Below are 12159 nucleotides of genomic sequence, written 5' to 3' on the forward strand. Positions count from 1 at the left end.
ATTGCTTCAGAGAGAAGAAAGAACCAACAAACTTAGTGTTAGCTCAAAGGAGATTATCCAGTCTGATGAACAGAAGAAAAAACAATGAAGCAGAATGAACCAAGCTAAGGGACCCAAATAAAGGGAGCCCCAGAAGGAAAGGAGAGATACAGTCAAAAAGAATATTTGAGAAGTAACGGCATAATCTTCCCAAATTTAATGACAATATTACACTTTATATTCAAGAAGCTCAATAAACTCCAAATAGAATGAATTAAAGAAATCTACATTTGGCAATTTCATAATTCAGGTTTTGAAAGTCAAAAACAGAGAGAATCTTGAAAGCGGTGAGAAGTGACTCATTATGGACAAAGAAATGAGTATTTTACTCAACTTCTTAAAACTTAAAGCTTCTGATGTGATTTGTAATTTTATATTTGCCAACGTCTCTCTATGCTGCTTTCAGTTAAGTGTGGAATTTCTTCCTCACATAGATTTTCAGCAAATGAGAGCCCCTGTTCCTACCTGTGCAGCACAGAGAAGGTGGGCCCCACATTTCTACTTGGATAACGCAGTTTAGAAAGGAAACAAATTGAGTGTCAGGGCCCTCTGTGAAATACAGTTCTATTTTGCATACACAGTGGTATGCAATGGCATTTTATAAAAATGGTATTTCATCAATACCAATTACTTGTCAGATAGCCTGTTTCTTTATGGGCCTTATAAGATGATAGTGATAAAAATAACAATTGGCTGGAGTTTTCATGATGCTGCCAAAAGTATAAATCTTGATAACCTAATGAATGCATTTGAAGAAAAAGGAGCCAGAAGAAGCTTATGATCAATTTAAGGAATCCATTAATAAGTCTTCTTATATTATAAAAATTATGACAATTTATAGTCATGTATTGCTATTACTCTCTTCTATTTTATAAATGATAACATATTTTAAAGGAAAATTTTTACACTTTAACACCTCTAACTGCACTCTGCCCCCCTGCTTTTTACACAAGGAGCCTCAGGCTTTATTTCCCTTGAGCCTTTGCCCAACATATGCTTGGCCTTGTACAGGAAGCCCTGGTTTAGAACCTGGCTTTAAAATAGGTGTTGTTGCTGGTTAGTTGCTAACTCATGTCCAACTCTTTGGTGACCCCGTGGACTGTAGCTTGCCAGGCTCCACTTCATGGGATTTCCCAGGCAAGAATATTGGAGTGGGTTGCCATTTCCTTCCCTAGGGGATCTTCCCAACCGAGGGATTGAACCTGGGTCTCCTGCACAGGAGGTGGATAGTAGGGCACCTCTTTTAACTTAATCTTACCTCTAAAGAAATAAAAATTTTGTAAATGTCTAAATAGATTGGATCCTTGTAGACTTGATACAATCTAACTTTTGGAAGTTTTCATTCCAATCCCAAAGAAAGGCAATGCCAAAGAATGCTCAAACTACTGCACAATTGCACTCATCTCACACGCTAGTAAAGTAATGCTCAAAATTCTCCAAGCAGGCTTCAGCAATACGTGAACCATGAACTTCCAGATATTCAAGCTGGTTTTAGAAAAGGCAGAGGAACCAGAGATCAAATTGCCAACATCCACTGGATGATTGAAAAAGAAAGAGAGTTCCATAAAAACATCTATTTCTGCTTTATTGAATATGCCAAAGCCTTTGACTGTGTGGATCACAATAAACTGTGGAAAATTCTGAAGGAGATGGGAATACCAGACTACCTGATCTGCCTCTTGAGAAATGTGTATGCAGATCAGGAAGCAACAGTTAGAACTGGACATGGAACAACAGACTGGTTCCAAATAGGAAAAGGAGTATGGCAAGGCTGTATATTATCACCCTGCTTATTTAACTTCTATGCAGAGTCCATCATGAGATGTGCTGGGCTGGAAGAAGCACAAGCTGGAATCAAGATTGCTGGGAGAAATATCAATAACCTCAGATATGCAGATGACACCACTCTTATGGCAGAAAGTGAAGAACTAAAGAGCCTCTTGATGAAGGTGAAAGAAGAGAGTGAAAAAGTTGGCTTAAAGCTCAACATTTAGAAAACTAAGATCATGGCATCCGGTCCCATCACTTCATGGGAAATAGATGGGGAAATAGTGGAAACAGTGTCAGACTTTATTTTTTGGGGCTCCAAAATCACTGCAGATGGTGACTGCAGCCATGAAATTAAAAGACACTTACTCCTTGGAAGGAAAGTTATGACCAAGCTAGACAGCATATTAAAAAGCAGAGACATTACTTTGCCAACAAAGGTTCGTCTAGTCAAGGCTATGGTTTTTCCTGTGGTCATGTATGGATGTGAGAGTTGGACTGTGAAGAAGGCTGAGCACCAAAGAATTGATGCTTTTGAACTGTGGTGTTGGAAAAGACTCTTGAGAGTCCCTTGGACTGCAAGGAGATCCAACCAGTCCATTCTAAAGGAGATCAGTCCTGGGTGTTCTTTGGAAGTACTGATGTTGAAGCTGAAACTCCAATACTTTAGCCACCTGATGAGAAGAGCAGACTCATTTGTAAAGACCCTGATGCTGGGAAAGATTGAGGGCAGGAGGAGAAGGGGACGAGAGAGGATGAGATGGTTCGATAGTGTCATCAACTCAATGGCCATGGGTTTGGGTGGACTCCGGGAGTTGGTGATGGACAGGGAGGCCTGGCGTGCTGCAGTTCATGGGGTTGCAAAGAGTCAGACACAACTGAGCAACTGAACTTTTAGAAGAAAAGTCATATTTGTGTTGTCTAGGTTGTAGCTGCAAATGCTGTAGGGAACGGCTCCTGGTGCTGGGAGGTCGCATCAGTCAAGGCCCTTAGGTTCTCAACCAGGTAGGATCCTGGCACTGCCCACAGGGGAAAGTTGGGAACTATGAGCTGGGAGGGCACTCCAGGCATGTAGTGATGAAGACCAATGAAGCTATCATTTCTAAATGTTCAGAACAATGGTCAGCACTTCCCAATAAAAATGCGTCTTGCCCAAAATGCCAATAATGCAGATGAGAGACGTTTTCTTTTTCTTCTTGGCCCAGCACTACCTCCTCTCTGTCTGTCATTCTGTAACTCCACATGGTGCAAACCACACCCAAAGGATCCACTACACAGATTACAGATTTCTGTCTTTCAGTCAAGTGTGAGGAATGAACTGAGACAACTTTGATAGGACAGGTAGTGTCACAGGGGCATTTCAGTGTGAATTGGTTCAGAGAACCGCATTTTCCTCATGCCCAACAGGGTCTTCACTGTTTCTGAAGCTTGTGCAAGCTTGTGCAAGGCTTTTAATGTCATTCTATGCAATGTGCTGTGTGTGAAAGTGAAAGTGAAAATGTTAGTCGCTCACCCCTGTTGGACTCTTTGCGACCCCGCCAGGCTCCTCTGTCCATGGGATTTTCCAGGCAGGAATGCTTGGGTGAGTAGCCGTTCTCATCTCCAGGGAATCTTCCTGACCCAGGGATCGAACCTGGGTCTCCTGCACTGCAGGCAGCTTCTTTAATGTCTGAGTCACCAGGGAAGCCCTATCGAAAGATGCTTTCATTACCTATGACCTGACCCAGCAAGGGTGCACTAGGAACATGGGCTTCCTAAGTGCTAGTGTCATCTGGCACACTCACTTTCCACGTGGTCAGCTGTTCTATTTTCCTTCTTGAAGATAGCTGTTTGTTATTCCACTGTTGTTATCTCAATAGACAAAGCTGTGCATACTCATACACCATTATCTATAAAGCTAAGACTGGCCAGACATGGCAGCATAATCTTACAAAACTGTCTAATGCTACCAGGATGGCATAGATGTCTACAGTTATGACATTTACTACTTGTAAACATTTCCGTCAGAATCATACAGATTGTTCCCATCTTCAAAAGATGAGCAAAACAAATTGGAAGGGCAAACATAAAAAAATCAGTTATTTTCTCTCAGTGTGTGAAATTACTCTAGATTGTTAAAACTTAACATCCATTTGCAATTTATTATAAAGACTTATTTCTTTCCTCTTCTCTCCAATAAGATGCATCTTATGGGTTTCTTTTTTTCCAATAAATTCGATGCATTTGGAAAAATACCCAGATGGTTTAATTTCTTTAGGGAAGTATATGTATCTAGAATAGCATTCACAGCTGCTAGAGAATATATTTCTCCATTGTGGCTACCACCTGATGTTCATAACATAAAACTGGAACAAAAAGTAGAGAAGCAAGGAATTTTAAAAAGTGAAATGGATTACAGAAAACCTAAGATGATCACTATGTTCTCTTAGAGAAAAGTAGAATAAGACTGAAGCACATCATTAGTGCCAAATCAATGCAACCGAGAAAGTGCCCAATAAACCTCGAATTCAATGGACTGAAGAGAGGGTGATTATGCATTTGCATTTAAAGAAGTGGTGTTTAAGCTCTGTTTTTTGGCCTTAAATAGCACTAAGCACTCTCCTACCAGCCAATGGAGTTGGAAAAATCTTCAAAAAATCAATGCACATAGAAGCCACTCATATTTTAACTTAAAGATTCACCAGGCACAGCAGTTATGTAAAGATCTTAATTTGCTAGGTAGTAACATTATTTAACACCTATTTTGTGTTTTACGCTGAACTTGATATGAAAGACGTGCAAAACAGGCACAGTAGCTGTTACCTACCATTGTCCCTTCTTTCTCCAATTTTTTGTGTGTCTGGGATGGAGCGTTTTTCTGGACTGCACAGTCTTTCACTTCTTTATATATAGAGAAATATATATATATTATATATTATAATATAGAGAGAAATATATTCTCTAGCAGCTGTGAATGCTATGTTTTATATATATATGAATGCTGCTTATCATTCATTGGGCAATTCAAACACCCAGTATCCTACACAAGCATCTGTAGCCAGAAGTTATCTTTTTACTTTCTGAACCAACATTTTCTATCTTACTTCCCTGGTGGCTCAACTGGTAAAGTATCTGCTTGCAATCCAGGAGACCTGGGTTTGATCCCTTGGTTGGGAAAATCCCCTGGAGAAGGGAAAGACTACCCACTCCAGTATTCTGGCCTGGAGAAGTCTGTGAACTATATAGTCCATGGGGTTTCAAAGAGTTGGACATGATTGAGCGACTTTCACGTCACTTCACTGCAAGCAAGTATGTATCTATGAATCTATGTATGTATGTATGTGCGTATGCATATGTCTACTTTCTATTTGTCTGTCTGTCTTTAATATCATTCATTGCAAACCAGTTAGGTACAAATTTCTTTCTCAGAGCCTTATAGCAAACACTGATACAGTACATAAGAAATATTCTTAGAGCTTTTAACACTCAGAACATTATGAGGTTGGTAACATTATTACCCAGCCACATTTTACTTATGACTAACTTGAAGCACAAAGACATAAGTGTCTTGCCCAAAGTCATTTAGTTGGTAAATGGTAAGCTGGAATTTAAATCTAAGCTATTAGACTCTCAATTTTAGTATGTTGTATTTTTTGGCAGGATCTTCTTTCATTTCTATAACAATCCTATGAAGAACAAAGCACAATCATACAATCTTTATTTAAAAGATGAGGAAAATCAGGCTTATGGTCATGCATGCTAAAAAATTTTACTACTTGTATTTCACAGATACTGACAGAAGACCCGAGACTCCTAGGTTAGAAACAAAGGACTTTATTACTCACAGGAATAGCATTAGTCAGGATATTGGTATTTTTATTTATATGCCAGTTTTCTGAGCCCCAATTCTAACAGAATGAAATGAAGAAAAAGAGGTGACTACTTCACATGCATTATACGAGGGGAACCCTCAGCTTGGGAATCCAAACCTTCTATAATAGGAAGTAAGCTTGTCTGTCCTTTGCCTCAGAGGAAGACATCATTTCTGTCTGTAAACATCTGTGGTTGGAAAGTACAAACCACAGAAAGCAGCACCTCTGCTTGTCAGACATGAGAACATGTGAGACTCATAGAGAATTTATTCTCAACAAAAGTCACACAGCTAGTGAATAGAGGAATTCAAATTTGAACATGGGTTATATAACTCCTTTATTTTCCCCAATGATTTAAAAGCCATTGACCTGTTTTCTCCAGAACATAGTCCTTTCATAAGAAGGTGGAATCTGAAAAATACTATAATAATTTTAAAATTCATAGTTATAAATAATAAATGAATAGATCTAATTTCTTTGTTTATAAAGGAATTAATAACAGTTTATGCACTCTTATTCTGCATTATAGTTGAAGAATTTAATATGATAATCAGGGTGGCTCAACCATTTCCACTTTTAAAGCTGCTTCTTTTGGGTAAATGATCAGATTCAGAATTCTTCTCTTCCCACTGTTCTTTATGCCTCTCGGGAGGATATGTTTTCAGTTGATTTATCCATTGTCCTTACATCTGGGAAGGGATGCTCTATCCATGAGTCATCCTTTCCCTTGCTGACCTTCTCGCAGTGAATCTCAGCCCAGCTATCCTTGTAGACATAAGCTAACAGTCCCTGAAGTCTTGCTTACCATTCCTGGAGAGACCGAGACGCTGATGTCGCTGTCCTTGGTTCTGACCTGACTTCCATCAGGACCTCTGTGAGTCTCCCAGCACTGACATTCTAGCCTCCTTTCATGGCTGAAGTGGCATATGGGACTTGGAATTTCTTTTCAAGACTTGTAGTCTCCCCTGCATACATACTGCCAAATGTGAGAAGTCCCTGCTGTGCTTAGATTTTCCATTAGTCTATCTGGATTTCTATTGCTGTATTCTAACACTCCTTCAACTCTGCTTTGTAGCCAGAACCCAGTAGTCCCAGGAATTAAGGAACTGAAACCTTTCTCTGGAATCCAGACTGAGCCCTATCTCCCTCTTCTAGTTTATTGTGAAACTCTTATCTCTCTTTTAGTCAGAAGATGGTTGTTACTCTTTTAGAAACTCTGTGGCTTATAATGTAAAGGCTCAGTGCAGTTTTGTAAGAATTTTATTCTTGAAACCCATAGTTTTTCTATCTCAGGAAAAGGTTGGCTTTTCCAAATAAAAAACATGCTTTTAATATTTTTCATTTGTCATTTATCATTTATTCATCTATTCATGTATCCAATTATTTGGTATAGATTTGCCAAAACTATGTTCAGTACTTCAATTATCTTCCTTGTTCAGTGTTTTATCTGTCTTCCCTCTGAGTCATTATCATAGAAAATACTCAATAATGCATCAGTAATAGTTAGGTGCTGAGAAAAGAGTAAGCAGGGTAAAACAAATGAAAGAAATGCTAATTATTAACCTAATACAATATTTTTAAATGCAAATTAAAGACCAAAATTTTAAAATAAACATTCTAAAAAGAGACATTAAATAAGGTATTCAATATACTTAGCCATGAATGAATAGCAACAAAAATTTCTCTGGTCTTTTCCTCTTTTCTTTGAAAACATGCTGTTTTCTGTTTACCCTGAACATTTATGCACCAGAGGTTTTCTCCTCTTTCTATGCTATTTAAAAAACTAAGCACAAAAAACTGCTTCAAGGACATTTAAATCCTCCTTCCATGACTACCCAAGGTGAAAGAGACTGATTCTCCCGGGGTCTCCTGCACCACAGCTTTCCAGCCGGTATTGGGAAGAACAGTGTGTGCCGGGAATGCACAAGATTTTGACTCCTTCAGCACTTTGGATGTTCAGATGTGAAGCAGATTGCTGAACCCACAGCCTGGTCACCTCTGGATGTGCAGGATTCTCTGCTTACACCACGGTATCCTATAAATACTTCTTCCATGAGTACCATGATGTCAAAAGGTTGGGAAGGATTTTTCTGTTCCAGGTCTTATTCATAACACACAGTGTAATTGTGTAGTTACATTTTTTGTAGTAATATTTATTAGTATTCCAAATGTATTAAACATTGTAATAATTTTGTCAGTATCTCTTGCATGAAAAGTTTCCAACAATATTTTTAATGGGAATGAGGTCTATTTATGGATAAAAATAAGCCTTGAATTGATTCTCAAAAATTAAAAGGAAGACAATCTATTTTCTAGATAAGTAATTATCTATCTGTTTATATCTATATCTATATCTGGGATGAAACTACATTTCAGTGTAGTCTGCTAGGCTAGATCTACTAGAAAATGTCTTGGTTGAAATACAGGATCTCTGTTAAAAATATTACTGAAATTTGGAAGCATATTTATGAAAAACCTTAGGAACTAAAGGGCTTACTTTTATTTGTCAATAAAGTCTAATTAACTGAGAGTCTTTTTCGTAATTGTAGAACCATCTTAGTAGACGACTGTAAAGTATCTGGGAAGGAGAGCTCAGTCACAGTCTGGAGACCGAAAAGTTGATGCTTCTGAACTGTGGTGTGGAGAAGACTCTTGAGAGTCCCTTGGACTGCAAGGAGATCCAACCAGTCCATTCTAAAGGAGATCAGTCCTGGGTATTCTTTAGAAGGACTGATGCTAAAGCTGAAACTGCAATACTTTGGCCACCTCATGCGAAGAGTTGACTCATTGGAAAAGACTCTGATGCTGGGAGGGATTGGGGGCAAGAGGAGAAGGGGACGTCAGAGGATGAAATGGCTGGATGGTATCACCGACTCAGTGGACACGAGTTTGGGTGAACTCTGGGAGTTGGTGATGGACAGGGAGGCCTGGCGTGCTGCAATTCGTGAGGTGGCAAAGAGTCGGACACGACTGAGCGACTGAACTGAACTGATGATATATTTGGAGTGTTTGATGAAACGAACCATGTCATATTCAACTTTCTATGACCAGATCTCACATAGGACTACAAATATATAAACATAGCTAGTGGCTATAGAGGTGAAAAAGAAAATACATGAAAATGCAATGGAGGAATACTTGGCGATAGTCTATGATGAATAAACAAAAAAAAATATGAGAGGAGTAGATACTAGTGTAAGTTTAAGAGACTGGAAAAGGAAAAATTATAATATAATTGAATAGCAAATAACTCAGCTTCAGCCTTGAGAGATGAATGTCTTTGGTTGGTAAGCAGGAAGAAAGCAAGGAAGAGAGACAAGTCGGATAAATAAGAAGAGAAAACTTGAGTAATCTCTGGTACGTGTGTTAAAGAACCCAGAATAATAGCCATTTTGGAGAGAGAACCCATAGAATAAAGTAAGAAAATTCCATTAAACTTCATCTTTAAGAGTCCATTAATTATCTAACAGAGAGCAGTGAGAGAATACGAGCACTTATTATTCTCTTCGACATTTCAAGGATGAATGACATTATATGGTGGAGCTGAAGAAGCATCAAGGCAAAGCAAAAGTTTTTCTCAAAAGATGTTACCTCCATTAGTAAAATGGTTGCAAGGAAATGGTGATTCAGTTTTAAGAGGAGAGAATGAGAGAAACTTCAATGGACCTTCTGAGAAGAAAGTTTATTAAAATGACCCTTTTGATTACTTGGATGAATATGGAAAATAAGTAATATCTTGTTTTCTGGCTGGTTCTCATTGTAGTGTTTAAGTTTTTTGTCTTCTTCTCATTCGATGTGGCAGAAGGATATAAGGACTAAGTGATTTTTTCATGAGTCTAGGTTATAAATTCAATAATGATGAATATTTCTCTTCTATCATCGCTTATTCAATAGAGTTAAAATACATAGTAACTCACCCATATCCACTAGAAAAAAGAGTAAAGCTCAAGATACATCAATAAAACCACCTAGTACTTAAATAGAGAACTATATCAAAACTACAAGCTTTGTATGCAAAATTATCTTGGCATATCACAAGACAAGTATCTGCATCGTTCCTCAGGAATTGTACACAAACGTTAACAGATTTCTTCCAGGAGAGAGAACCAAAGAATAAATTTTCTCAGTGACACACAGCATACCCTTTATTTATAGCTCTTTTTTTTTTTTTTTAATTCTAGATCATGCTGGTTGTGCATCTCCTGTGGTAAATGGATTTTTCTGTATTTCATCAGAACCAGTGTGTCCTATGTCAATATTCATTCAGCTATGTCAGTTTTCAAGTCCTTCACAAGTAGAAAACTATGAGCAAAGAATCCCTACATTTTTTTAAAATGTAAGTTAAATATTCTTGTTTTGAAACTAAGCTTGAGGCTAGAGGCTACATAGTTATCTCCAAATCATAGGGCAACAGAGACTATTTATTGCTGAAAAGAAATAGCCTCATTTTTGTAGCTTGAGTTATGCCATGATTCATCTATTTTTCAAGTTAATAATGAAAGCTATTCAAAAGAATTCCAGATCAACATGAACAGTAGTGTAAATCCAGGCAGGAGTTCAGAGGTTCCTACAAGAGATATCTATAATTATTGCTTAGACTGCCAAAAGCACAATAAAGGAACTGCAACTGAATAGCAGACATAAAACTCATAGTAGCCTCATGGAATATACATAGATCAAATCCTGAAATTCAATTAATTCAAGGTTAAAGCTACATCCACATTTGAGGAAATCGTGAAGTGAGGCTCTTCATTATTTTGTACATCACTGAACACTATGCTGGACTGTTAAAATGTTACACTTAGTGTAACACATCATAGCCTATGAAACATATGAAAGCATGCTTTTTGTTAATGCTTTATTATTCTTTAAAATAGGAATACTAAATATGAAATAGTCAATCTCTTAAAAATGTGCAGAGAAGAAAGAAAAAAAAAATCACTGCAAGTCCCACCACCAGCAATGAACCTAGTTAATTCTTACACTTCAGCATCTCAATGGCTGCATGCTATTCATTCTTATATTTGTACTGCTTTTCACTTAAACCAATTTCCTGTTGATGGAATAGCTACATATAAATTTCTTATCATTATGAAAATAGTCAGGGATAGCTTCTGTCTATATCCCATTTGTGATATTTTTTCCTAAGATATCTCAAAATAGTGATGACTGAACTGTTTGTATCTTGGTGAATTTTTCAAAGTTTCTCACCAGAGAGATTTTACCTACTTAAAGTCTCTTCACTGTACATGAGCATGTTCATTTCCATGAGAACTTTGACAATGTTTGGCAAATTTTTAATCCTTTTTTTGCACAGAGTCTTTCTATTGTTTGTTTTTTATATATTTTCCTATTTGGATTTATTTTCAAATGCTCGCTGGTAGTTGTGTTTCTTAAATTATCTTTAGCTTCAGCTCTTGGTTGAACTCAATACCTACTTATGGTTATTACTACAGGCGGCTTATTTATTGGAATCCAGATATCTATGGCACTGATTCACTCATTCAACAAGTATTCATCAAGCAGCTAGCACATGCCAAATACCAAGTAGATGTGAAGAATTCATCATAAAGTAGAAGAGAGCCCTAGTTGTTGTCTTCAGAGAACAAGAAAAGTGACAGAAGCAATAAAAGTAATAACAAACAATAGGAATGGAAACACACACACTATCGATTCTATGTACAAAATAGACAACCAGCAAGAACCTACGGGATAGCGAAGGGACTCTACTCGAAGTTCCCTGGTGACCTGCTGCTGCTGCTGCTGCTAAGTCACTTCAGTTGTGGACTCTGTGCGACCCCATAGACTGCAGCTCACCAGGCTCCCCCGTCCCTGGGATTCTCCAGGCAAGAACACTGGAGTGGGTTGCCATTTCCTTCTCCAGTGCATGAAAGCGAAAAGTGAAAGTGAAGTCGCTCAATCGTGTCCGACTCCTAGTGACCCCATGGAGTGCAGCCTACCAGGCTCCTGAATCCATGGGATTTTCCAGGCAAGAGTACTGGAGTGGGGTGCCATCGCCCTCTCCACCCTGGTGACCTAAATGGAAGTGAATCCAACGTGGAGTAGATATATGTGCACGTATAGTGATTCACTTTGCTGAACAGAAAGTAACACAACATCGTAAAGCAACTACACTCCAGTATAATTTGATTAAAAATTAAAATATGAAACATTAATATACCAGTTAACAAGTTCTAGGTACTGGTGTGATTTGAAGAGGCTAGGGCAATAGAGAAGGGATGGTGTGTAAACAATGGATCGACTTGTCCTAAAATTAAAAGATTGAGGACATGGAGCTCAAATGTGACTCATGTGGAGGAATCAGTCCCTGAAGGTCTGGGAGAAGATCCCGGCAGGCAGCAGGAATGCAGATCTCTGTGGTCACGGAGAGAAACACAGATCTTATTCTTGTTGTAATGGGGGACACTGCAGGCTTTGTTTGTCACTTCTTTCTTTAATTTTTTTGAAGTGGTAGATACCTGTCTATTTTATGTTGTCAGTT

The sequence above is a fragment of the Bos grunniens genome, chromosome 9 (genome assembly GCF_055505025.1).
Source record: "Bos grunniens cultivar Pamir isolate PY7600 chromosome 9, Bosgru_T2T1.0, whole genome shotgun sequence".
Lineage (NCBI taxonomy): Eukaryota > Metazoa > Chordata > Mammalia > Artiodactyla > Bovidae > Bos > Bos grunniens.